Here is a 26,663-nt window from a genome sequence, read left to right on the forward strand (position 1 = left end):
AGAATATACAAACTGAAATAAAAACCACTATAGGAGGAAACAAGGAATGTAGGAGTTCCAGACGTGAGGCAAGAGCTCAAGAGGAGGAAAATATGGGAATAGAAAGAATGAAAATAAAATGGTTGGTTATGGAAAGGGGATAGAGAGGGAGGGAGAGGAAGAAAGGGAGGGGCTTTACGGGAAGTGACCAAAAAATGAGATGGGTGTGAATGAAAGATTGAGGGAGAAAAAGGGAGAAGGAATTTTAGAAGGAAGGCAAAAGAGAATATGGTTATGGGGGCAAATCCAGTGGTTTTGGTAAACAGATGGAAGTAAATGAGGGAAAGAAACAGAGGATTTATGAAAGACATTGCAATAAAATAATAATAGTAAAAAAGCCCCCATAAAATACCTCTCAGGCCACAAGCCATTACTAACCTCACAGCCCACTCTGACCATGTGTGTTGCAGAGCCCACCCATATGGAGAACACTGGGGCCCCCAGCAAGTGTGAACTCTGCTGTTCTTTCCACCCCTTCTAACTTTGATTTGCATCCCACAATACCAGCAAAGCCAGCTGTCCTGCTAAAGCAATGGGACCTCACCAGACTACAGACTCAGCAGTAACTGGGTCCCTTACCCAGGCAGAAAGGTTTGCTTTTTTGGTTTGCTCTGGGGTTTCATCTAGTTTTTGTTCGTTTGTTTGTCTGTTAATAAATAATTAAATAATAATAAATTATTAAATAGTTATTTAAGTAATTAAATAAATTCATGGACATTTATTTGGAAAAGCTACATGGCTTTAGATACCTCCTTTCAGATGCCTTTTGCAGAAAGCTATCAAGGTGTAGAAGAGTAGGAGGCTTCTGCCAATCTCATGTTCTGAGACAGCAGGAAAGAGTCTTTTAGACTTCTGTTTTAAATCTCAAAATCCTTTCTCCTTTTCCAAGTAGGCAAAGAAGGCTTCCCAGTAAAATAATAAAATAATACTAATAAAATCCCTTTAAGTATCAGCATGGCAAAGCACTCAGGAGCTAGGAGCCCCCAAAGAAGGTTTTAATTCTGAGCTTGCACACCAAGCAGCCAGCAGCTTTTGGAGTTTCAAGCGAGCACAAAACCCTGCCCTGTTATAAACCAGTGGATCGCTCAGCTGGAAAATAGGAGCTCTTGCTCGACACAAAATATGGGCTGCTCTGGTTTTACTTATCTGACAGATTATGTAGTGATGGATTATGTAGTATCTGTGTAATGGAGAAGCTGAGGCTTCCTGGACATGATATTTTCATGCTTCAGCTGATACTGTGTAGCAACGAGCTAAGACTTCATCTTCAAAGAGTTACCTCTGCAGGTAATTGTCATTTGTAGGCAGCTGCGAACAGGCTGTCGCGTAAAATTAGATGTTAACCATAACCATCACTAACTTCACGCTCCACAATGCAAGTTCGCAAGCTAGCAACAATGTCTAAGCCGCGTATTGCTCTCAGATTCCCATGATGTTCAGTCAGTTCCAGATATTTGTCCGGGACGTAAACTAATCCATAAGAAATAATACCCTCAGCGTAGCCTCCACCTTCAGTTTGGACTTACTAGTTTCAAGCCAGCTATTTTACTTGGGACAGGCGTCCCAGGACATTCCATTAAATCCAAACACAAGCCAAGAGGTTTCTGCCTCCATGAAGCCATTGGCACTGCTGGCCAGCAGCACCTTGCTGCTATGGTCAGCTGCTCCTGCCAACATCAAAGTGCTGTTCTACCAGAAAAGCTTCAAATTCCATTTGAAGAGAGACAAAAAAATGAAATCTGGATGCACACGCACACCCATTCTTTCCCCCTCAAAAAGCCTATGAGTCAAAAAGACTCAAAACCTATGGAAAGATTCCATGTGTAAACCTAATATGTAAGGCAGTCTTCTATATAAAGCAGAACCAGATTGACTTGAATATCTTGTATATTCATAATGGAAATACAGATATTCAAAGTCTGGCAGCTACTGAACGTGACCTCTCACCCTTAAAACCGGGAAAAGGTATCCAAACCCCATGAAGCCATACATCATACTTGCAGCTGCACTGTGGACTCCATTTTCAAAGCACTCAGGACACTGCCACACAGCCAGGGGACACTGGCAGGCACTTCAGTCCAAAGGATGGTGGGACTGCACTTCAGCTTTTCACCTACTCCTCACTGTTACATTCTTTTAAATGTCATTTTTTCCATTATTTGTGCTTTAAATAGCATTCAAGGCCTCCAAACCGAGTAGGAGCTGCATATCAAGTGACCGCCACAAACCCACGAGCACACGCCAGCATCATTTAAATGCCACCTACCTGCTGTTTCCTTGACCCACCCCGAACTGCCTTCTCTTGTTCTCCCTCAGGCTCTCTACCAAGAGGCTCAAGAAAGCAAGGCTGTGCTAAAACTGGACATAAAGCTCCACGCAACAGTGTGCTGGTCTGGTATACTCTCTCAATGAGTTCAAGTTTGTTAATAGCCTTTCAAAAGTTGACTTTGTTCCAGCAGATTTTCCGATAAGTCACCAACTGCCCATTCATACCACTTCACATTACGTGCTGGATCAGCTACGATCTGCCTCCCTAGACAAAGAACAGAGCTGAAAGAGCAGCAAAAAGCAGCCACAAGCCTTGCCTCACCCATGCTGACTAACTCCATAGAAACATGCCCATGCCTCACACCTGCTGGACAACTGGGACAGGGCCGGTGCTGACGGGCCTGGCACCATGGGCTGCATCCCTGCTCCCTTCCCCACACTCCACCTGCCCTATCTGCTGCAGCAGGTCTGGCTCTTAGTTGCAAGGTCGTGTATTTATTTATAAAGCCCTATCAGAAAGAACAGGCTCCCCATCCCTGGAAAGCAAGGCCGATCGAGTCAGCCCACTGGTTTAAGCCTCACTGTGCAAAATCACCCGTTAACCAACAGAGGATCTTATTTCAAAAGATGCTACCGTGAATGGAAGATAGTTATCCTACAGACGAGCAATATGTCAGTCAGCATGCTTGTTAATCACATTTCAATAAATCACATTCTCAACGACAGAACATGCAAGAAATTTTTGTTTGGTAGATAAACTTTTCTCACTCCATTGGCCCACCAGATTAGGAAAGAGGACTAGAAAGTGATAGTCAACACAGAGGTATCATTCATCAGTGAGCACAATGCCAGTTTCGTGTCCTTGCGAACCAATCTCTAACGCCTCATTCATATTTTTGATATGTAACCCAATATTAGAGTATCTAGTAAGACAGGACAATGTATCATAGAGTAATGTCTTAGCATAGGTCAGTAAAATTAAAGTATTAGAAACAGAAGCAGGCTACTGGCTCTTTTCTGAACTATTGTGAAGTCACAGAAATAATATTCACTACATTCAAGAAACAAGAGAAAAAAAAAGAAAAACTTTCATGACACATCATCTGTTCTTTGATGGAAAACATGAATGGAAAACCTTTCTGCCACCATAGCATTTTAAGAAAAAAACATTCAATTATAGCAGAAAGTGATTAAGACGTTTTCTTCAACAAATTTCATATGTTATTTTGAACATTTCTTTAATCATTTACAGTGTTCCCCCCCACACTTTTTTTTTTTTAAGATATTGAGCAGCTTCCATTTTTCATTGAACAAGCCATTATTGCTCAAACGAGGAAGAAAACACAACTGTCCCATCAGGGAGGTAGCCCAGTGCCTTGAGCAGATAGGTGGCTTGGAGCCAAAACCACTAAAACTCTAATGCCAGTTCCTGTATTAATTTGACCTGAACTTTACTGAATCAAATGTGCCCTGACTTACAAAAGACCCATTATTTATGTTATTTGCTTGACTTGGAGATAACTGTTGCAACACCTCTCCTTGTCTGTTATACAACCAGAGATGAACACTCACCAACTGTAATTCAAATGGTAAACCTGCCAAGAGTCGATCCTAACTCTTTTACTTAAGCTGACAGAAGTCCAGGGACAGGTTAGAAAATGTCAGTCTGGTTTATTTGAACTGAGCATGACCTCTAAATATCAGTTTTGCTAAATGAGCCACAATCTCCTCGCCAAGATCACTAATGTGCCGTGTTGATCCTTCTGCTGCGCTGCGGTTCAGGTTTTCAGTGTGCTCCACGCTATTTACAGTATAGCTCTGAGCTTCTTATAAAAACCTGTCGGTGTGCTTTGAAGCTGGCTTTACGATATAACAACACTAATGTCCTTTGTCCTCTGGGAAACAGGTGAGGAAAGTGTGCTGCCAGCTGTGAAACAACAGCCACAGCTCAGGACCTTTTCAGCGGTCCCCTGCACTACTTTGGTAATGGACCATGAAATATTTCTGCTGAAGTTCAAGCCTGTAGGTGACTGGAACCCACGAGAGTATTTTCTAACATCAAAGCGCTTAGAAGTCATGCTGATAAAACTAAAGCTCATTATGCTTCAGTTAGAACGCAATTGCAGAAAACAGTTTTCCCTTCTTCCAGCAAACATTTTTTTGGTTTTTACAATTACTTTCATCCTGCTCCACTGAACCTTCACCTCCCTTCTTGGTCTGCATCTTCTCTCACAGTCCGTAACTTAAACACTTCTTGTTTTCAAGTCCAATGAAAAGTTTTCATCCTCTAGCTGTATGAATTTCATACATAAAATCCTGCTCCCACCTTGACAAGAGGGTTAAAGCAATTTCTGTTTCTGTGCTTCTGTGAGCAGAATTAATCATCCCTGGCAGCAATGACGTTATCACTTGGCCTCTTGTGAACACCAATGTTTTGCTTTTGGCAGAGTGCACCATGTAACAGCTATTAATCAAACCTGATTCCCCAGGGAAGGGTACCCCAGTACATTAGGAGGTCCTGCACACACGGCCACAGACATGCATTACAGTTTTTCAGGACTGTAAAAATATTTATAGAAGAGTGTTTGCATATACTCTGAATTTTTTTTTATAGTCCTGGACTGGCATGGAGGGAATCCATGATCAAGTGACTGTTCTCACCTGCCAAAGGACCAAACAACATGCTGTTACAAAGGAGCACAACTTAAAAGAGCTCAGGCTTCTGTGAGTTTTCTATTTTCTGTACTCCAGTTTCACACTAAGTCCAGAAGACAGAACTTAGGAAGGTATTTATTTATGTGACAAACAGTATCCCTTTCCAGTGAAAGACAGGGACAGTTCTGAATGAACCAATAACTCCATGTAAATTTAGAACCTGCAAGCTGAAAATACATATAAGACTGCCAATAGCATTATTAATAATATATTTCAACAAATTACCCAGCTCTGGAAAGCTGTACGGCACATCCAAACAAAGCTCTGGAGGAGAATGTAGCAAGAGCACTACCTAATGCTATTAACTACGACTGCCTCTTAAGCAGTAAATCCATTGTGATGTACAGATTCCTGCACAACCTCCAGGAAGCACCACTGTCCTTAGATACCTTCATCTCTGGGCCATTTTCTCCATTTCCCTTTTAACTGAGAACAGGACACTAAAGTACATGAGGCTGACTTTTACAGGTCAGTTGAAATATCCATCTAGCGCAATATCTTGTCTCCTACCATGGCCAAATACCAGACATCTACTGAAGATTATGAAAACAGGGCAGGCAAGAGTGTGGTAATTGCCAGGAATATACTCCCACCTCCAGCATCCTAAGACTGATGCCTTTGTATTTCATAGGTCTTGCTTGATTTTTCTTCCATGGATTTGCCCACTCCCTTTTTGAATGCTGCTCTGTTAGCGGTGTCTTTCATCACGTGCATGAGAAGTGGGAGGGAATCTGACTGGTTTGCAACTGTTGACAAAAGATTGGCATCTCTGGAGAGGAGAGTGGATATGGAAGGAAACACATCATCATGTTTGAAAGCAGCAAATGTAGCTGGGGAGTAAGGTGGCTAACAAAAAAAACCCACAACCAACCAACCAACCAACCAAACCCCACCACCACGAACAAAAAACCCTTTACTGTGTTATTACTGTCTTTTTACTACCCCTGAATGTATTAAACCAGAAGAGAAGATGTCCACTTTCCTTCCACCCAAAGTGGAGCTTTGAGAGAAGTGCTTTTAAAACCCATCAGCACAGGAAGAAACACCAAGATCCCTTCCTCTGCATCCCAAGCTCCATAACCTAAAAATAGGCCTAAAAGCAATGCTATGTTAACAATCCAACAGGGAATTGGAGAGAATAAGGAAAACCCAAGAGCATGCCCAAAAGATCCAAAGTTTGGCTCGCTGATTGTGCCCTGCCCTAACCTAAACATTTCACAACAATCTCAAACACGTTTTGAAGGCAACTCATCACAACAGGGAAGTACTTACAGCAGGAAAAATAAATATCATCTGGAGTGTCTTTGCTACTCGAAGGGTTGCCCAGGCAATCCTTTGTCAGCGCCCATTTTAACACAAGTATTCAATTCCCCTTTCTCTCTTCGTTAGTGGCATGCATGTAACAAACAAAGCCAATTTTATTTACTTCCAAAAAATAAAAATAAAAAAATCACAAGGCTGAACAGATGCAAGATTTTTACTTCTTACATATTTCATGGGACAAACTGCATAGATGGATTAAATGTGTATGTCAAAATACTTTACATCTTATGGCAGTTAGAAACACGGAACAGTGACCTAACCTTGATGTCTATGGAGTATCAGACTTATCAAGTACCTTCAAAGGCAATTCTATTATATCTTCTTCAAACAATGAATGTTATGACAACATTCAGACAGTGAAGGTTTTGAATAATCTAAGCTGAAACCTTTCACTTAAAAGCCATTTTTCAAAGACCCCTCCTGGTCAAAAAGAAAAGATTTTTTTTCACATGGGCCCAAAGTATGGGGGGGGAAAAAGTATTAAATAAGTTCATTAGTCTCTTCTGAACGTAGCCTGCCTTTTTTTTTTTTTTTTTTTTAGCATAAAGATTATCTTTGGTCCTCCAGGATGAATAAAGGAAATATCTAATCATGATCAATGTGAAAATGACAGTAAAAGACCTTTTCTTTTCAAAATTCGTGTCATTTATTTGTCCACATTAAAAAATAATCAGAGGCTACCTGTGTTGTATTTGACAATACATAATAGAAATTTACATTTAAATAAATTTGCATTTATGAATTACTACTCTGTTGTCAGTGTATAATGAGTTCAAAGAGAGAATGCTCTTCCTCAAAAATTGGTTTTGCAACTGATAGCAAAGAAACAAAGAAGAGCTTTTCTCAGGGTACTTGCAAGTTCTGGTGAATTTCTGTTTTCCAGGAAATCCTGAAAATCTCTATTTAATCCTGAAGCAAAAGGAAGGAGTTATAACTGGAACAACTGTGCATCAACTGTCTGCAGGTACCACCTCTGATAGTAAACATTTGTCTTTTTTTTTTCTCTGATCTCCAGGATGATGAATTTGGGGGTTGATATGCAGTACTGACCTTCGTTTTTGCCTGAGCTCTGATTAGGAAGTGCTGACCCAATAAAAATGGGTCATTTTGATCTTGGTCCAAAAATCTCATCACCTGTTGGCATTTGAAGACAGTTACTTTTTAACCCAGTTTCATTGTAGGAAAAAAAAAAAGAAAAACAAACAAACAAACATATATATTTACATAAGTAATGGGAGATAAAGTACTTAAAACAATGGACAAGAAGGATACACAGGAGGAAGCTGAGGAAGTTCACTGGCCAGGAACAAAGCCATCAGGTAAATTTGTACTGTTTTCTGCCATGTGCATAGTTTAACTGTCTAAAACAGGAAAGGGGAACACTGTATGAGAAGATGGTGTTTGAGACTGCCTAAGGAACCTGAAGGTGCTGAAGTCCATGGGACTTGATGAGAAGATCCTGAGGGAACTGGCAGATTCAGTTGCTATGCCACTATCCATCATACTCGAGAAGCTGTGGCAGTCTGGTGAAATTGGCAGGGATGCCACCCACTAGATGAGGTTGCCCAGGGCCTCACCCAACCTGGTCTTGAACACCTCCAGGGATGGGGCATCCACAAACTCTCTGGGCAACCACTACCTCTCTGATCTATGTCAGTGACATGGACAGCGGGATCGAGTGCACCCTCAGCAAGTTTGCCAACAACAACATGGACAGGCTTGAGAGGTGGTTCAGTGAGAACCTCATGAATTTCAACAAGGCCAAGTGCAAGGTCTTGCACCTGGGTTGGGGCAATCCCAGGCACAGATACAAGCTGGACAGAGAATGGACTGAAAGCAGCCCTGAGAACGACTCGGGGGTGTTGGTTGATCGGAAACTCAACACAAGCCAGCAACATGCACTTGCAGCCCAGGATATGGTTAGCTTTCTGGGGCGCATCAGAGGTGTGGCCAGCAGCTTTGTGGGAGGTGATTCTCCCCCTCTACTCTGCTCTTGTGAGACCCTACCTGGAGCCCTGTGTTCAGTTCTGGAGCCTCCAACACAAGAAGGACATGGACGTTTCTAGAACAACATGGATTAGAACGAGTCCAGAGGAGGGCCACGAGGATGATCAAAGGGCTGTGGAGCACCTCTCCTACAAAGACAGGCTGAAGGAGCTGAGATTGTTTAGCCTGGAGAAGAAAAGGCTCTGGGATGACCTTATACTGGCCTTCCAGTACCTAAAGGGGTTCTACAGAAAAGACATGGAGGGACTCTTTGTCATGGAGTGTGGTGATGGGACAAGGGAGAATGGCTTTAAACTGAAAGAGGGTAGACTTAGATTAGATTTCAGAAGAAATTCTTCACTGTGAGGGTGGTGAGGCACTGAACAGGCTGCCCAGAGAAGCTGTGGGTGCCCCATCCCTGGAGGTGTTCAAGGCCAGGCTGGATGGGGCTTTGGGCAACCTGGTCTGGTGGGAGGTGTCCCTGCCCATGGCAGGGGGTTGGAACTGGGTGGTCTTTAAGGTGCCTCCCAAAACACACCGTTCTGTGATAAACAACATTAAGATTTCCAAAAGGAAACAAAGCTTGTTGTAAAAACGACTTTAAATGTATAGTCTTCCTTTTCATTTCTGCTGGCTTCCAAGTTGAAACGGGCATGGATACAGGTGGGAGCACTGACTGGATAGGCAGTGCCAATCCTAGGCTATTTAGTTTCTAAACCGTGCTTCAAAACAGATCGCAAATTTTTATCAATATTGAAATGAAAATCCATCTCTATTTTAACTCAGCTATTTTATATGGAAATAGAGCAATAGGAAAAAGTCCTTCCTACTCTAACTAGGATTTGTTGAAAACTTTCCTGAAGGAAGTCTCAGTATCTCAATGCTTCCTTAGACTGAAAGGGGAAAATATCAGGGGAAAAAAGTAAAAGTATTTTTAGCAATATTGAAACAATTCCATCTGAACACTTTATTTTCATATGGCTGAACCATTTTATCGTAACTTAAATGTTATCATGGACAAGCACACAGTTACTCAGGAACACATCATAAATTTTGTTTTGATATGAAAGTTGAATAAGAGTTCTTTCATCCTATCAAAACAAGGAGCTGCAGTATGTTTTCAGTGAAAATTTCCACTGAACACATTTCCCAGAAATGTTTTGATGGAGCACTTTTCCAGACCTTTGCCTACTATCTCTGCTTACCTGTAACTGCAGAGATTTCTCTCTCCTGCTGGGAACTGCTAAGCGCAGCCTGGTGTTCCTGAGTATTTCCGAACAATGGATATGCTACTGACACTAAGTACAAGCAACTGGCTTTTGGCAAGAGCGCGCTTTCTCCTCAAATTGCAGAAGAAGATTTGGACTGTTTAAAATAACTCTAAACAGTTTTGGCCTTTTCAAAGGTTTAATTCGTTTGTTGTACTTCAAACTTAGTCACAAACGGCTATTAAAATCAATATTTTGGTTTACACTCTGTTTTGTACTGCCTTGCATAACTTCTGTGTAAAACTGTAATGCAAAAAAAAAAAAATCCTTTAAACTTGTGTAACTCTCACCTTGATAGACAGCACTGTTTTTAAAAGGTACCATTTTTTCCTAGCATTTCTTTCCCTGAAGAATATTTTCTGTGTGACAAGGTCAACAAATAGCACAAAAAATATTCTGGATTTGGTCAATTAAACAACACCAAAAACATCACTCAGAGATAAAATCCTGTCCATTTATAAACATAAAAAATGGACTGCTGTGATTATGCTTACACATTTCTATCTCAGAAAACAACTTTGCAAAAATGACTTAACAGATTTCTCTCTTGAATGCACTTTATTTTTATGCAATGTTTTCTTAGCTTGTAAATAAGAGATTTTATCTCTTCTAACCTCCAGCCTGTATATACACAGGCCTGTGACACTTGATAGGAGTTCTTCTCATTTCATACACCATTTCCAGGACATAGCAAGTAGGACATAAAATCAAACCAGACCAGGAAAAAAAAAAAAAAAAAGAACAAGTCAACCAGCTCCCTCTCAGTCAAAATTATGCCCTCAAGTAATCCTGTGCAACTTTGTGTGCTGCAAAGTATACATTACCAATATTTGGATTTTACAGAGATAGCTACTCTATTACAACACATAGACTTTAGAAATCCTGAAAAACTATTTGAAGTGTCCTTCTCCAGGTTTATCCCTCTGTCCATCATCTGAAATAGCAGTAACCATGGAACCACTTTACAGGAACTGAACAGAATTGCCCGTCCACTACCAAAAAATAAGCACTATTGTACTTCGAAAAGTCAGAAAAGGTAGAGACTAAAGGTATAATGGTATTATAGTTTCATGTAGCTGGATTTTTTTTTTAGAAATAAAGCTCACTTAATTTATATCTTCAGTTAAGTTTTTTTTTTTAAAATTTATTATAATTTTGTAATGTTAGGTGAAATCCACAATTTAAGGCCTCTCTTTTTTTTTTTTTCCTTCTCTGGCTTTATTATTGCCACATGCTCACTTGATGAGCAAGGTCTCTATGAAAACTCTGAAGAATCTAAATTTCATAAGGGAAGCACTGAAGTCAATAAAGGCACACAAATACAAACGTTTAGTATTTTTAAATGAGAAGAGCAGAAACTTGTCTGCTGTTTCTGAAGTTCTACTTTCAGGCAATCGTTTTTACCTCCAGATGAAGTACTCTAAAGATGAAAACCATCACATTTACCTTCCCCTCCAGCGACAAGTATGTTAACTTTTTGGTGTCTGAAGGCCAAGAAGGCTGAGATACAGCTACGTATCTTTACGAAAGCAGACCATTGCTACTAAGGCAGATTTAATTTCATTTATCTTTAAGAAAATAACTTATATTGATTCCTCTCACAGGAATCCTCAAGTTCAAGGATCTACTATGCTATTCTACTGCAGCATAGCTAACTCTCACCCATTTCACTGGAAGCCTTAAAGCATCGAGTGCATTTCATAAAGCCTTATCACCTACAAACATGTTTACAAGAGCTGTTTTTAATAAAAAGTACAAATCTGACAGCTGTGGGTAAGAGTTAAAAAAACCACAACTCCTAAAAAGCTCAGAATTAAGCAAAATGAAAGCAAATGAGTCTGTCATCTTTGTAACCTGATGATTTTTGTGGGACTTAACTCTCATGATGATATGAATGTTATGGATGTCAAACAAAATTTAATTAAAAGAGGTAGCTAAAAATGCAAAGTACTTGCAGATGGCATGAAGACTGAAGTCAGCAGAAGTTCTGGGTCAATAAACTCTCTGAAAGGCCCCCAAACTCAGCAAGTTCACATGGTTAAATAGCGCCCTTTTACTTATCTGCTACAAGTTTTGTAATGCAGGAGTTTACTAACAGTTGTCCTCCTCTGCTGTGCAATCTATCCATAAACATTGAAAGAGAGTTTGCTGTTAACATTATATACTGTGAAATCGTTCCTGGAGCTAACTGTGAGGAGTTATGAAAGTACCTCATGATAATGAGTACACTCTATGACAAAATGACATAAGAATTTAACATAAGAACAGACAAAATAATGTAGTGGAGGGAAAAAAAAAACACAACAAAAGTAATAAATAACACACATATAACACCAAGTTCAAACAAGACACTACTACAGAGGAAAGATATTGTGGGCTCCCTCATCTCAGAGGGGTGGCAACTGAGATGGGAAAGAGAGGGACAAGATCAACAGCACCGTCAGCATTACGAAAAGGCTACTAAACACAATGGCTCAGATGGAAACTTCTCCTCAGAACGTCCCTAACCCCTGGTGACTAAAAGCTGAAGTCACATGCCTGTCAAGGTATGCATTCCTGTCCTCAACTTACCCCTTTGCCTTCTCCGCTTTGGGACCGCAACTCCTTACACGCAGCCTAGTTCTGCAACTAGGGCTGGCAACAGATCCGTGGGGACACGCTGATCCTCAAGCCCTCCCATGAGAAAGTCAACACTCTCATCTCTTATTTCAAACACAGATTTCAGAGACCGTGGACTCGTGCCACCTATCTTCAGGCACATAAATGCGTCACCGGTGACTGAAAAACACAATATCCTTAGTCGCCCTCGGTGCCAAAGGAGAGGTGGGTACCTCCAAAGAATGATTCAGAGCGTAAAGGCATGGCTTTACCTCCTGGAGGTACCACAAAGCTACAGACCGTCCTTTGCAGAAAAATCCCCACAGGGAATGGCAGCGCGGGCCACATGCTCTGCTCTGCATGGGAAGCACGCAGCAGCTTGGGAAGGCAAAAAACTGGCAGAAGTGGGCATTTGTTCTCAGGCCATGCTCCTTCACCCTTCATCTGTTGGGCCCTGCTCCTCAAGAGACAGGGGAGAGAAGGGAGGACAGACAGAGAGTGGAAAAACAACGGGAGAGAGAGAAGGGGGGCTGGATCCCTCATGGTCTACTAGAGTGCAACCACTTCCAGCTCCATGGGTGAAGCCCAGGTCTGTGAGATGGATTTAATTCCAGGTATCGCTCTCCACCTTCCCCCCACGAGATGGATGCTGTGGCTTCTTACCACTTCGGACGTTTTATACCGAGGATTAAGCTGCTGGCGTGTCCCCTGCCGGCGTTTCCACTTCAAAGAGCTGCGGCTGTGGATTGCAAAGCCTTTGAAAGTGGCCTCACCGCACAAAGTCCTGAGCATTAAATGAGGTCTTAAAAAAAATAAAAGCACAACAAGGTAAAAAGAAAAAAATGCTGGCTTTCTAAACACTTCAGTGTAGCTATTTTCAAAGGCTTTCATGCCTTGCTCGCTGTGGCAAAGAAAATCTCCTTTTTTTTTTTTTTTTGGCATTTCCCTATCCTTCAAAATGATGGAAATAAAGCAACCCAGACTGGAAGCATGCCCCAGGATTAGCAGAGGGGAACTGAAATACACAAGGGACCTGAAAAAATACCCGTGAAGCAAAAAAGTTTTTAAATGCATGTTCTACCGCTCCAGGACAGCGGCGCACCGTGCTGCCGGCGCATGTTTAGCATCTCAATAAGGACTGCAGCACTGCAAGCGGTAGCGCAAGCGGCCCACACACAAGTGTCCTCTGGCACGGAAACCTCACGACGGAGAAAGGTCTGCTCAAAACCACCGTCACCGCCAAGCTCCTGTTCGCCTCGCAGCTCCCCGCCTCGCTCCTCGGGCCGCAGAGAGCAATTCTTCGTCCCCGCTTTGCGATGGCGTTCGGCCAGCAGCCCACCTTCACCGGCTTGGGGACCTCCTGCCTTGGAGCCCCTTTTGGGCTGTGGGTGGAGGGAGGCAAGGTAGGAAAATCAATATTGCTCTTCGCAGAGCAGTAAGAGGCAGGGAAAATGCGCTACCAGTGAACGCAGCTGCCAGGGAAATCCCATAATTGTAATGGCAACCTTTTAAATAAATAAAATGCAAGGCTCTGCTGAAGTCCTGAATCATTAACTGGGCACCCTCGTACACATGTGCCAGCTACCGATGTGGGATGGGAAGGATAGCCATAGGTGTCTGTTTACAAACCAGTGCAGTTGTAGGAGTGAAATATTTATGTAGCTGCTGATAACAGCACCAAAAAAAAACACACCTAAAAAGGGAGAATGAGTAAGGAAACAAAAAATGGACTAAAACTCGGCTTTGGTATTCTACAGGGCAGTCACTTCCCCCACCTCAACGTCAAGCAGAGTCTCCTACTGATTGCTGCCAGCTGAATGCGTTAAAAGCAGAAAACCAACACACTTCAATTCATTTACTGAAAATCATATTCCAAGCTCCTGAAAGTAAGTGGAAATCTTATCTTGCCACTTTCCAATTTAAGGTTAGTTTTGGACTAAGTTCCAGACACTGCCCAAAATAAGTGCCGTATAAAATACTTGCCGTAAAATAAAAAATCACAACAGATTCAGAAAATGGGGGGAAGGGAGGTGCGATTTCAAGACTTTTGGTATACACACCTGAAGCTTGAAAACAGCATTTGAAAAAGGATAAAAATCCTCAGTTTCTGAAGAAAAAAAAAATCAGCCTGGATAGGAGAGAACCTTAGATGGAGGTGAAAAAAATATTTGCTAGACCTATCTCGTAAAAATGATCACACCCAATAAACATTGAAAATTTGCCTTCGGAATCCTCAAAAAGTGGGAAAAAAAAGCACTTCAGAGTCTGAGCTTCCTTACATAAAACTCTAGAGGGAAAACATGTCTGTATTTTTCCTTACCTGTATTCTCTAATTCTTCCTATTGTTCAAAGTGCTGTACTCTCTGCAGGAGGAAAGATTTCACCACCATATGAACCTTCCTACCACTCATGTCTCTGCTTACAAGTTCAAAAATGTGCACTACCCAGACATTCTTCAAATGGCATGCATCATCCACTCAGAAACGTCTAAAAATTATTGATCTAACGCAGATAAAAGAGTAATAGACTCTGATAAAAGCCATCTGTTCCTACTTGATTGATTTCTTCATCCAAGAACCGCAGCAGTAAAACCCTCCTGTCTCATTATGTATTTCTTTGTATTTCAAAAATCACAACAATGTAAGATGATAATTTTATGTGTATTACATGTTTGTTTGCATACATCTACATATGAAAATAGGAGGGAAGGAAAAAAACGTGCGTGTCTCTTTCATTTACCAGAAGTACAGCTGAGCTCTGAATTGTCAGGTTCACGGTGTCACAAGCCCACCAGACCCTTTGCCAGACTTACACCTCCAGGAATCCTACAGGTGTTCCGTAACAGCAGCCAGCTGAACACTGGCATCTCTCAACAGCCTTAGTAAGAAGCGCTAGCACAAAAAGCCCTCTGCGTACTTTGTATTTCTTTGCATTAGTGACAAGGATTTTTACATTTAATCTCCTGGCGGGTACGCTCTTGAATTTTCAGTCCCAAACTTTCCTTTTTTAGCGTGCCCAAAATACTGAACTAAAAATTTTATCTACCTTATTATAGATATAGATACACACACATACATGGGGAGATTAAGACATCGGCAAGTTCTAGGAAGATGATGCGTCATTGCTTTCTCCTCAAGCATCTTCTACCCCAAACAGAGCTGAAAAGTTTGTTTTTAAAAGGAGACTTTGGGCTCCATACATCAATAACCAACAACTGTCACTGCATAATCTGTAAGATTAGTTTAATTAGTCAGGCAGATAATACTACTATTATTTGAACTAGTTTTCACCACTGACACCCTCTTAAAATGAGTTTTATTTTCCTCAGGCTATCGTTTCAGCCTTCACAGACAGGTTACATAGCACTAGTTCACACTAGTTAACCATAACACATTATGCTAAACACAACACATCAAATTAGCTTCGCAACCAAAGGCTGGAAACTGGTTTTAAAAAGCAAACATACTAATAAATTCTAAAGCAAGAGATTATATTCTCTTTTGCTAGGATTGTGTGAAGAGCTGTGTTTTTACTCACAAAGAAAGTAGAAAGTCATTGAGCTTTAAAAAAAAGCATTTCTTCTCTGAAAGATAAAGAGTCCTTAAAGTCAAAGAAATTTCCAGTAACTCTGAGAGCAAGATATCATTAATAGCTGTTATTTGAAATTTAAACCTTAGCAATGTGTCTCGCTAACAATTTAAGAAATAAAACCATATGTGGAATTACTAATGAGGAATTTAATTTGAACACTAAGTCTTTTTCTCATCTCTCAGTACTATAAAAAGTGAACATTTTACAGAGCTTTTTACAAATAAACACAGTGCAGCTTATTCCTGACATACTTGCGAGCAACAGAGAATAACATTCATCCACAGCTGAGATGACTTACCAGACCTGAGTGCCTGAAATTCTATATAATATTAGTAGCTATTTTTCTTGCTCAGAAAAAAATATTTTTAGCATATGGTTATTTTAGAGTTTTGTGAAATACATGCTTACAAGTGAAGAACTTGATCTCCCTTTATAAACAATCTGTAATCACACCCTATACTCCAGGACTAGTAAGTCACTAATAAATACTATCTTAGGAAAATGAAAAAACTAATTTAATACTGAGTAATTTATACCCTGAAAAAAAGACAGACTGAACACAGTAAGATATTACTGCACAAATAGCTCTGATGAAATCCGCAGAGAAATTAAGCAGAAAAGATATTAAATGAAAAGAGGTACCAGAATCTGGCCCAAAATAATTTTATTACCAACTATTTACATAAGAACATAAATTCAGAGTATTTATTACCATCTCTGCCCTCCAAGATGAAAACCCACCATAAAAAAAGCGTACCTTGAACAGGCAAGATTTTTCTTTAAATCCCTTTGTTGACTGATTGTGTATTGCACCTGGTCTGTTGTTACAAGCTGTTTGACTGAGTGATAAATGCAAGTTTTCACTTTGGCAGTTAGACATAAGAATGATAATTCTATATAGTGCCATCTCAAAGACAAAAAAAAAAACAGCCACTTAAATCATCTGAAAAAGGCAGTCTAGAAAAATGAGGCTGAAATTTTTTCTGTGTCAAAGCTGTGCATGAAAATAGTTTTATTTGCAAAAGTAAAAAAAACCTCATACTTCATAACATGAATAAGATTATTTGACTTCTAATTATCAATCTTTGCTTCACATGCGTAGCATACTGTGTACACAAACACTACATTTGAACATTCACAGCAACAGCGAAATGTACATATTCATACTCCATTAATAATAATGTTCTACATCCTGACATATGTTTCTCTTGTTAGCAGCTTGAAATCCTCAGAAGACACACGAGGTTGCTATAACTTAGAAGAGCACGGTGTTTGTAAATTACTGATTCATAAACTGAAGATGTGCCAGCATCCCAGCTCCAGGTCTTCAGCAAGCATTTAGCCAGGTAACAAGGAACTCGAATCAACCTCCTCAGAACAAAGTCATTTGTGAGGAGCTGGGTGACGACATCAGAAGTTTTGAGCCCATGTCCTGTACCTCTCCTTGAAAAGGTGAGGGATGAATGGGGTGGGACAAGGTGGAAACTTGGTCTAGCTATTTAATGCAAGCCATTAAAAATTAGCTTAAATTGAAAGGTTTCTTTTTTTTTTTTTTAAACACCATTTAAAGTTATCTGCTCAGTAAAAGGTTCATTTACCTTATTTCTTCTTGGAGACATTGATCTTCAGTCCTCCTTAGCTCACACACTTGATTTTTTTTTACCCACATCTTATCTGAATACAAATATTTATATATAGTGTTCAAGGGTATTATTGTTTCACCAACTGTTAATCTTCCTAAAGAAGCTTTTCTTTTATTTTTTAAACTTTGTTATGTATTATGATGATACTGCTATCAACACAGCTGAAGACAGCATGGTAATTTGGGTAGCTAATTGGGTGGGATCCTGACTGGTACTGAGCGCCGTCAGTGCATATGGCAGTCTAAGAAAGTTGAAGAGGTTTTAGCACGTCACAGGATGAGGCAATGTCCTCAGACCCTTCCAGCAATACAATGGTAAAGTTTGCTTCCAACACCTAACAAGTAATAACAATGAATAATAATTCTATCCTTCCAAAATTTTATGGACTTCTGTCTAAATAATCCTTTTCCTACTCTCCAGAGCACTTAACATAAATCTTCTCCGTTGCTTCCCGAGGCTCCTCCTCAGCAAGAAAGTTGATGCGTCTCAGCAGTGAAATCATTGCTGCGAAAGCCAGCCTGCTCATTAAATTATTCTGCTAGCTGTGTGTTCTCTCATTAAAAATGCATAAAGATCAGATAATTGCAGTACGTACTATTAACCTTGTTTTCCTTGTTTTCACGTAAAGGTCCTGTTTTGTTGCCGAGACAAAGACCTGGAAATGGCAGGGGAAATGCTCGACTGAACTACAATACGAAAAACTCTAACAGCTTGCCTTCGGGAACACAAGGAATCACTGCGCAGTCTAAAATGCCTAGACTTTTGTAATGGAGTAAAATACTGTAATCTCACCGTGCAGCTCCTTCAAGCCCCAGGCAGACCGTCCTGGCTTTAGTTAAAGCCTCCGATAGGGAATTATTTATAAGAGCCATTCTAATTCACATAAATCTTCAAACATATCTGCTATAAACTTCGCAGATTTCCAAGGTTGACTCATTCTCTTTATTAGAGCTGGCAAGCACTGCCAGGCGGCAGCCCAGCTAAAAATCCAATTAGGGTGCCGTACTTCTGAAACACACTGACCTATTTCTTTATTTTTGCTCGCGTTATTTTTAATATGCATATACTCACAGTCTATTTCTGAAAAGAGCTGCTTATGTTGTGACTGAACTCCCCTGGAAAACAAGTTAGCATAAAATCCGCATACTGCGCCCCGACAGCAGGTATTTGCCGGAGAAATCTTGTTTCCCCGACTCCCCCAGGCAACACATACGGTATGCAGCACACTGCAGCAAACTCTTTAAACATTCAATAAAAGACAATGATCCTCCTACCTTGTTCAGCTCTGTCTATTCGGCACATTTCCAACGGGAACAGAAACCTCTGCTACCAACAAACAGCCGCACCTTTCCCGTTCCATCATTGCGATGAATAATTTTCCCACAAAACGCTTAGCAGTGTCCCCCCCCCCCCCTTTTTTTTTTTTGGCTCTCGGGAAGCCCTGTGCCTTATCGGGGGATTTTTCCCTCAGATGATGAAGCAAAGACACAGCCTAAACTCTGTTGCTGAAGGACTGCAGCCCTTCCTTCTCCCAGAGCCCTCCCAGCATATGGCAGCCAATCACACCCCGCATCGTCAGCCCTGCCGCTCTCGCACCGACTGTATCGGGGTGATTGACACAGCAACACAGCGCTTCCAACGTGTAAAAACAATGCGTCCATACTGATGAACCGGGAATCTCCCTCGCCCAGGAAAGGAGTTGTGCTGGCGAGGAGGTAAAGCGATCCCCTCCATGAAATACCACATGCGGCAAACGCAAGCGACTCCCTTCCCCTCCATCGCCGCGACAGCTCGGCGATGTTTTTGCACGAGGGTTTTAGGAGCTTTTGCTGGGCATAAACGCGTGCACAAACAGCACTGGTGAAATCGTAGAACTGCAGCGATGCTGTTTTGTTTGTAAAGGTTTGCCGTGCATCTCAAGGCAAATAATCCGCCCCTTATTTTAACGTGCAGCCAACACGCACTCCGATTCAGACTGTGATGTTCTCCTTTTAATTCTGCACAACCCTACTGTGCAGTGTCTGCATTTAACGGCGACATATACACAATCGCTTTCATAATATTTGAGACCAATTGTCATGGACCACAGGTATGGGATGCTCCTCGACAAAGACACGATCTATCTGATGACGTTTTAATAGCCTTGGCAGAAAAAACACATAAGCAGCCCCCAAACTGTGGTACATGCTCACAACTGATGTTCGTTAGCATTGAGGTTCAGGCGTAAGGACTATGAAACCAGTTGCCATTTTCAAGCCAAACTGTGGGCAGATCGATACACTCGTTACACAAGGTCTGGTGTCAGTCAATTTGCTCACAGTTTTTGCTGGAGTTTTAACTAAGAGAGCAAGGCAGCAAAGGATTATCGAACAAGAGTTGCAATTAAGAAAAAATACAAAAATGAGCTTAACCAGAAAGTCAATCTTTATCCAGAAGGGGATAAAGATTGCCGCGCAGTACTACTTTAGACAGCAGTTTATGCAATTCAATCCATTATATAAAAATGCGTAAAATCTATTTAAATTCCACTAAAACTTTAAAAATATGAATAGACAAGAGGAAAACAAAGCCCTCATTCAACCGGCAGTTCCGTCCCAAGGTCCCATTGTTTCCTATCGCCTGTTTTGCATATTAGAAAGGACGCTTTCCAAAATCCATTACCCTGCCATCCTGCAAGCAAACACTCTCCTTCGGGCTTCACCACCTCCCAACCAATTTATTAGGGTCTCCCCCTCCCTGGCACCACCACCACCCCCGGCTCAGCCCCCTGGCCCACTGCCACCGGTGTCCCCACCATCTGACCGTGACGCACTCCTCCGTCCCTTCGCAGCTCCCCCTCCTTCAAGTTTCTGCTGGCTCCAGCCTAGGAGACTCCTACAAGGCAGCCCTCCCTCTCTGCTGAATCACCCCTTCCATTCTGAGCTTTTAACAACAACAAAAAACCCTAAATAATTGGTACCGAAGAGTCTCAGAAGAACCCCGGAGACGGGTCACACGGCTGGCCTGCTCCATCTATTATCGAGGTGGCCCAGTGCATCTCGTTGGTATTTTCCACATTCCCCTGATTCTGTCAAACTCAAACTGCCTGTGTTAAAATTTTCCATGCTGGACATCTGCTGCAGGATTTATTTATTTGTCTGCCAAAACGCAGTTTGCCCATTTCTGAGACAGGCTAGACAAAAACACGTTGCTCTGCCGTTCTCACAACCGACTGAACTGGGGAACTCTGCTCCCCCCACTCGCCCTTGACAGGGCTGTCTTGAAATTTGGCACAGTGCTGATCCCTCACTTTATTATTTACTTTGTTATTTATTTACTTTAATTTTTAAAGGCTATTCTTATGAAAATAAGAATAGCTATTTTGCTATTCTTATGAAAACATCTTTGTGTCAGACAAAGCTCTAGGACCTACCAGCTGATACACCTTCCTATTTTTCTTTTTGAGCTCTGCAACGTAAATCACAGAAAATGTTCTGCAGCAAGCATCCACCACCTCCTCCGTACGTGGCTGGAAAGGCACCAACCCCACAGCGCGACTGAGCATGTAATGGGCTCAAGTTACAGGAGATTAGCAGGATTTCCCCTGTAACTGCTGCTCCCATCTGCCAAAGACCAGACATTGGAAGTGACAGCAGGAAGACAACCTCGCCTGTTGCTTTCGTGACCCTTCGGCTGATGCCCCACGGATGTGCAGGAGACAGACTCTTCATACAGCACCACAGTAGGGTGTGAGAAAGGTCAAGGGGACCAAAACATGGCACAAAGCTGGGCAGGAGAGGAGAGGTCTCAATTAGAGGAAGGGGAGGAAGAGAAAAGCAAGAGCCAGAGCCTGGGAATCCTGGGTCTGGTTGAGCAAAAGGTTAAAACAAGGAAGCAAAGTGTCTCAGCAGGATGAGGAGCTGGAGAGAGCGGCCAGCACAGGGAACCAGCGGGTCCAGCATGGCCAGGAGCTGAGAGATGTTACCAAGGGAAGGACAGAAGACTGATGAAGCCCAATGGCCCCACAGCACCACACAGGGTCCAAGGATGAGGATGTGCAGCGCAGACACCACCATTCTGCCCACACAGGGGCTAGCCCTGCGCTGTGGAAAGGCAGGCCAGCCATGTTGCTCAGCTTGGTGCCAGCACCCTGTCCCCTGCCCTCTCCTGCCCAGCAGGACACACAGCCACGGTCCCCCTTTCTCAGTGAACCAACGTGGCAACACACATCAAGAACTTTGGTGAGGGGTTAGTTTGCTTCTGAGAAGGAAACTTCCAAATTACTTCAAAAAAAATAAAAAATAAAAAAAAAATAACTAAATCCAGACAAGTTACCAGCACAAAGCCCAGAAGCACTGGGCTTCACCACTGCCTGCACAGCTTTATTTCAGCGGCACTGCTCCACAGCACAGACACGTTGACCACGCCACCATTTCCAGGTGTGGGACAGGCTGTGCTGTAGGAACAAACCAGGCCCACGCTGAGCAACAGCTCTGAGCAAGAGGCAGGCTGAGGGAGCTGAGGTTGTTCAGCCGGGAGAAGAGGTCCGGGAAGATCTTACAGCGGCCTTCCAGTACCTAAAGGAAGCCTACAGGAAAGCTGGAGAGGGACTCTTTGTCAGGGAGTCTGGCAATGGGTCAAGGGGGAATAGCTTTAAACTAAAAGAGGGTAGATTTAGATTAGATTTCAGAAGAAATTCTTCACTCAGAGGGTGTTGAAGCACTGGCACAGGCTGCCCAGAGAAGCTGTGGATGCTCCATCCCTGGAGGTGTTCAAGGCCAGGCTGGATGGGGCTTTGAGCAACCCGGTCTGGTGGGAGGTGTCCCTGCCCATGGCAAGGGGGTTGGGACTGGATGGTCTTTAAGATCCCTTCCAACCCAAACCATTCTATGGTGATCCTCTTAAATTATGTAAGCAAAACTAGCAGCTACATGCTCACCTGGTTCCTCGTATAGATGATTATATTTTAGTTCCTCCCTTGTCAAATTATCAGAATCCTCTCAAATCACTAAGGTGTGCTGAAAATAAATGGTCGTAGGTGTCAGCCCCTCAGCTAAGCCCCATCAAAAAGCTCAAGAGAAAATACATAATCTTTCTAAAAAAATGGTGTTTGAGTAGCATGCAGCAAGTAAGGCATGAGTTCACGGACTGAAGGAAAAAAAAATATACTTAAAAATACCTGCTCTGTACATTGAGCAAGGAGTTCCAGAGTGACTGATCTGAAGTTGAGATGTGCCCATCCAATCATGCATTTTCCACATTAGTTACAAAGAAAAAGGACAGGATTTCATTTTTCAGGCCTCCTTACACATTCTATTATATATTTAACTGCAATATGACAAAATCTTACAGAAGCAGAGAAACTCAGATGTCAAACTGAGAGAAGAAAAACAAATAAAGGTACATTCTGAACACAGAAATGCCATCTGCTCTGTTTGAGAGCTTCCTGTAATTAATGGTTCAAGGTAAAAACACTGCTGAAGGTGAGTCTTACACGCAATTTTCTGAAGGTTGTAGATATAACTTTTGCAGAAAATTGGACAACTTTGGAAGTAATAAAGTAGCAGTAAACTGGAATGAGCAAAATGTACATTTTTCTTTTTGCCTTCTTTACTCTTGAATGATAGCTATTAGATCTAATCCTTGAAACAACAAAAAATCTTGATTTAAACAGAGTTATGCAAGTATGGACTATAGATATCACTAGCATTTAAAGCGCCAAGCAACTTACATGATACTGAGTACACCAGAAAGATGATTTTCAGCCCTGCATAAATGACCTATGGCAACAGTGACATTTCGGTGAGTTCAGCAATGGGGAAAAGAACTTCAAAACTATTTCTTGTGTCAGTAATAGACTCTTCCCCTAGTAACTTCCCACAACTGCTACTACCAGCAAAATTCAAGCTATGGTCTGAATGACAGCAGAAAGAAAATTCAAGGCAGCTGCCAAGAGTTTAAATCTAGACACCTAGACCGATTCATGCACAATGCTACTGATGCCAGCCTTTGCAAAATCCCTCACTATTTCTGAGATAGTGGGGCTGAAGCGATGGTAGAAATCCTTCTAAGTTACAAAAATAAGATCTCCAGCACTGCCAAAATTCAAGTTACTGACCACAATTAGGCATGATGTTCTGAAAGGATGCTGCTAAATTGAATTTGTTTTTTAAAAATATGCTTATAAGAACTCTAAGTCCAGGATTTCAAATGCTTTAACTTTCTAGTACCTAGACATCCCAACTTCCTCCTAACCTAGAAAATCTTGAAATTGATCATACACAGACAAGAAAACAGACTGTTCTAGTTTCACCATCTATGCCGAGAGAAATATGAAACAAAAAGACAGAAGCAAGCACTTTAATTCAAAGTCAGAAGTTAGGATTCACCTTACCAAACCTGAGGTGGCTCCTGAAGGCCTTCTAAATCTCCTCTCTCCACCCGCTGGTTGCACAGGGAATTTAAGCCATGTCTATATTATGAGATCCAACTGCATGGGTTCAGGCTCGCACCCTGCCTGCATCCTGACTTTATTTCGGGATGACACCACATCCCCATCAGGAAGAAAACTGAGTATGCATGCACCCTTCCTTCTCACGGTGGTTGCATTTGGGACGGGTAATGAACATGCCAGCCAGAAGAAGCTGCAGCACACTCCAACCAGGTTTTATAGCTGAACATTTGAGACATGTATCCTGGGTGCACCGCAGAGCCAAGCTGCCTCTGGATGTAGCCTTATGTGCTTAGCTTGAAATATATGTGGCCAAATATAAACAACCACATCTCAATGAGTCACCCTACTCCCCCTCTCTCTTTATAGTCACTTGAGAGAAATAGGCATTTGTAGGCTGTGATTCATCTTAACCCGAAGTAGATATTCTAAGAGATTCGTCCATATCCTAAAAATGGCTTTCTATTGATTACCTGAGATGGCCACCCTTCTATTAACTCCTTTGTTAAACATATAAAAGGTGAGATCTTACTATAGAAGAATCTTTATTAGGAACTTAAGAATTTAGACTCTTAAGATACATTGCTGGATAGTACTTTTCATTTTCAAATTAACTTAAAGTAACTAAAGACATAAGCATATAGTTTAAGAACACATATTTTCACAATGCACAGTTACAGCTTTGGTGTAAATCCTCAGCTTGCTATAAGCATGTTCCAGTTATGTTGCTATATAAGCTACATAAGCTTGTTCTCTAAGCTATGCCGAATATGTTCCAGTTTTTTTTTTTTCCCCTGACTGAACATCATCAGTCCTTGAACACCCTCACGCTTTCTTCCTCTGAACAACTGACTGACACCAAATTAACCTAAGAGGAGTCAGACTAGGTTCTTCTTTCTGATTTTCTCTTTGGTTTTCAGGGGAGGATTTTAGGAGAGGGAAGACTGGTAAAACAACTGACTTCTTGCTGGCTTTATCTGTATAAGCTAGGAAATACACACTGGCAAAATAATAAGGCAGGTAAAATAAACTGTCAAATGACCTTCATTAACTAGCTCTTAGAATGTAGTCTTACACAAAAGTTTCATCAGAAACATTCATGACAGCTATAAAAGCTGTTTGCAGTTATCTGAAACACCAAATCACAGAAGCATTAAAACAGTGACATCAAAACTGTAGTCACCCGAACTCTGATATCTAGTGCCTTCTTAGACTTCCTAGGGAGTTCCCGTCGGGCTACAGTGTCAACTGCTGAAAGACTGAGCCATTGGTATGGCCTGGGTTGTATCTGCCAGCCCTATGCAGATATCTCAGATGTAAAATGGTCCTGTGTCATTTCTGATGCCATATATTTAGGTATCTAAACCCATCCAAAAACGTACACAATATCCTCAATACACATCAGAACAGAACCTTCCAACTTTTTTTAGCAACATGTCCAGTTAAGAAGAAATAAAAAGTCTTCCGTCTGGATACCGAAGACTTACAGAAACAATGCAAAGGTGTAAACCGCCGCTGTTCAGTACTACCTAAATTATCTTTAGTGAGACCACTGGGTATTGGGAAGTTCTTCCATTGCTGATAAAAACATGCTCCTTCCTCCTCAGATCCTTCCATGACTAATTTCCTCCATAGCTATTGTTCTGGCCTCAGATTTGGAGTAGCTCCCGTTCAAACCTACAACAGGAGGAAACCACTTGATAAATCACCTTGTCAGAGAACCTACTAACCTCATCCCAAAGCCACATGGACATAGGAAAAACCCCTTGTGCTTCAGGGAGCATAGGTGGAGGACGCATATACTAAACTGCCTCTTATCCTGAGAAGCTAGAATTTGCTGGCTTCCTGTAACAGCCAACCTACCAGGCTGTTAAAACAGGAACAAGATTTGTCCTCTAAAAAGTTCCTAATTAACACAAATAATATTTCATATAATTACCTGAAAAAATTATTCTGATTACATTTTCTGCAGGTAAAACAAGTATTTTTTAATCTTCTATGAAGCTTCAGTTATCAGCCTCTAACATAACCCAGATCCTGCTTATAATTCAAGTAATGGCTGCAAATGATAAATTTTCTGACCAGTGATGTAATGAGAACTCTTTAATTATCCTTTAAATCCAAGAGCTCTACTTTATTACTCCATTATAAACCCAAGGGGAAAAAGATGCCACCGAAACTAAGCTGCATTTTGGTTATCCCCATCTTCAATTAGTACAAAAATATTTCAACTCACTCTAATTGGTTAAAATTATTCTATTGTTTTTGCACCCTACTGCGACGTAGGTGCAAAATATCCCATTGCTATTTAGCAGGTGACGCTAGCTGCCGTTTCCCTACAAGCTGCCACTTAACAGCATGAGCCCGTAGGGTAGACGCTCAGGGGCATGCAGCAAAATCAGCAAGCAATCTCCACTGTAAGCAGAGAAAATAAGCTCCAGGAGACTTCAGAGAGAATGAGAAGCAATTGAATAATTTTTGTTTTATAAAATCGGTAAGAGCAGGATTGAGTCCCTCACCTTTTTACAGCAATTAATGACCCGCACACGTACAAGTAGAGGACTCCATGTAATTAACAAAGCATTACTTTGGCAAGGAGGATACGCCTGGAGTATGTAAGTACAGGGTTTTATTTCTTTCTGTGAAGTATGGATGACAGGTAGGAGAAAGCTATGCCAAGTGAACTGCTGGCAAGCAACTAGTCTTTTGGTTAGCAGGCAGCTCTGTTTTGTGAAGTCTATGAGTTTGTGTTCACATAGGCAAGCTTTTCTTTAAACATCAGAATTACATGCATTCAAACAG

General features: G+C 41.5%; 1 protein-coding gene across 19 annotated transcripts in view; it reads right to left on the reverse strand.

Annotated features, from left to right (window-relative positions):
* The window catches only part of MBNL2 (muscleblind like splicing regulator 2), a 111,046-nt gene that overhangs the window by 75,744 nt on the left and 8,639 nt on the right, over positions 1–26,663 (reverse strand). Inside the window, exon 1 of one of the 19 annotated variants that reach the window (XM_080598916.1) lies at positions 25,391–25,538. The exons of 12 other annotated variants lie outside the window; for them this stretch is intronic. The gene's annotated coding sequence lies outside the window, so the exon portion shown is untranslated. Of the gene's footprint in view, positions 1–5,615; positions 5,637–18,705; positions 19,270–25,390; positions 25,539–26,663 lie in introns of those variants that run through there. 6 more of the 19 variants (XM_080598908.1, XM_080598914.1, XM_080598920.1 and 3 more) reach the window with 6 other exon arrangements.

The sequence above is a fragment of the Anser brachyrhynchus genome (assembly GCF_964034855.1).
Source record: "Anser brachyrhynchus genome assembly, chromosome: 1".
Taxonomy (NCBI): Eukaryota; Metazoa; Chordata; class Aves; order Anseriformes; family Anatidae; genus Anser; species Anser brachyrhynchus.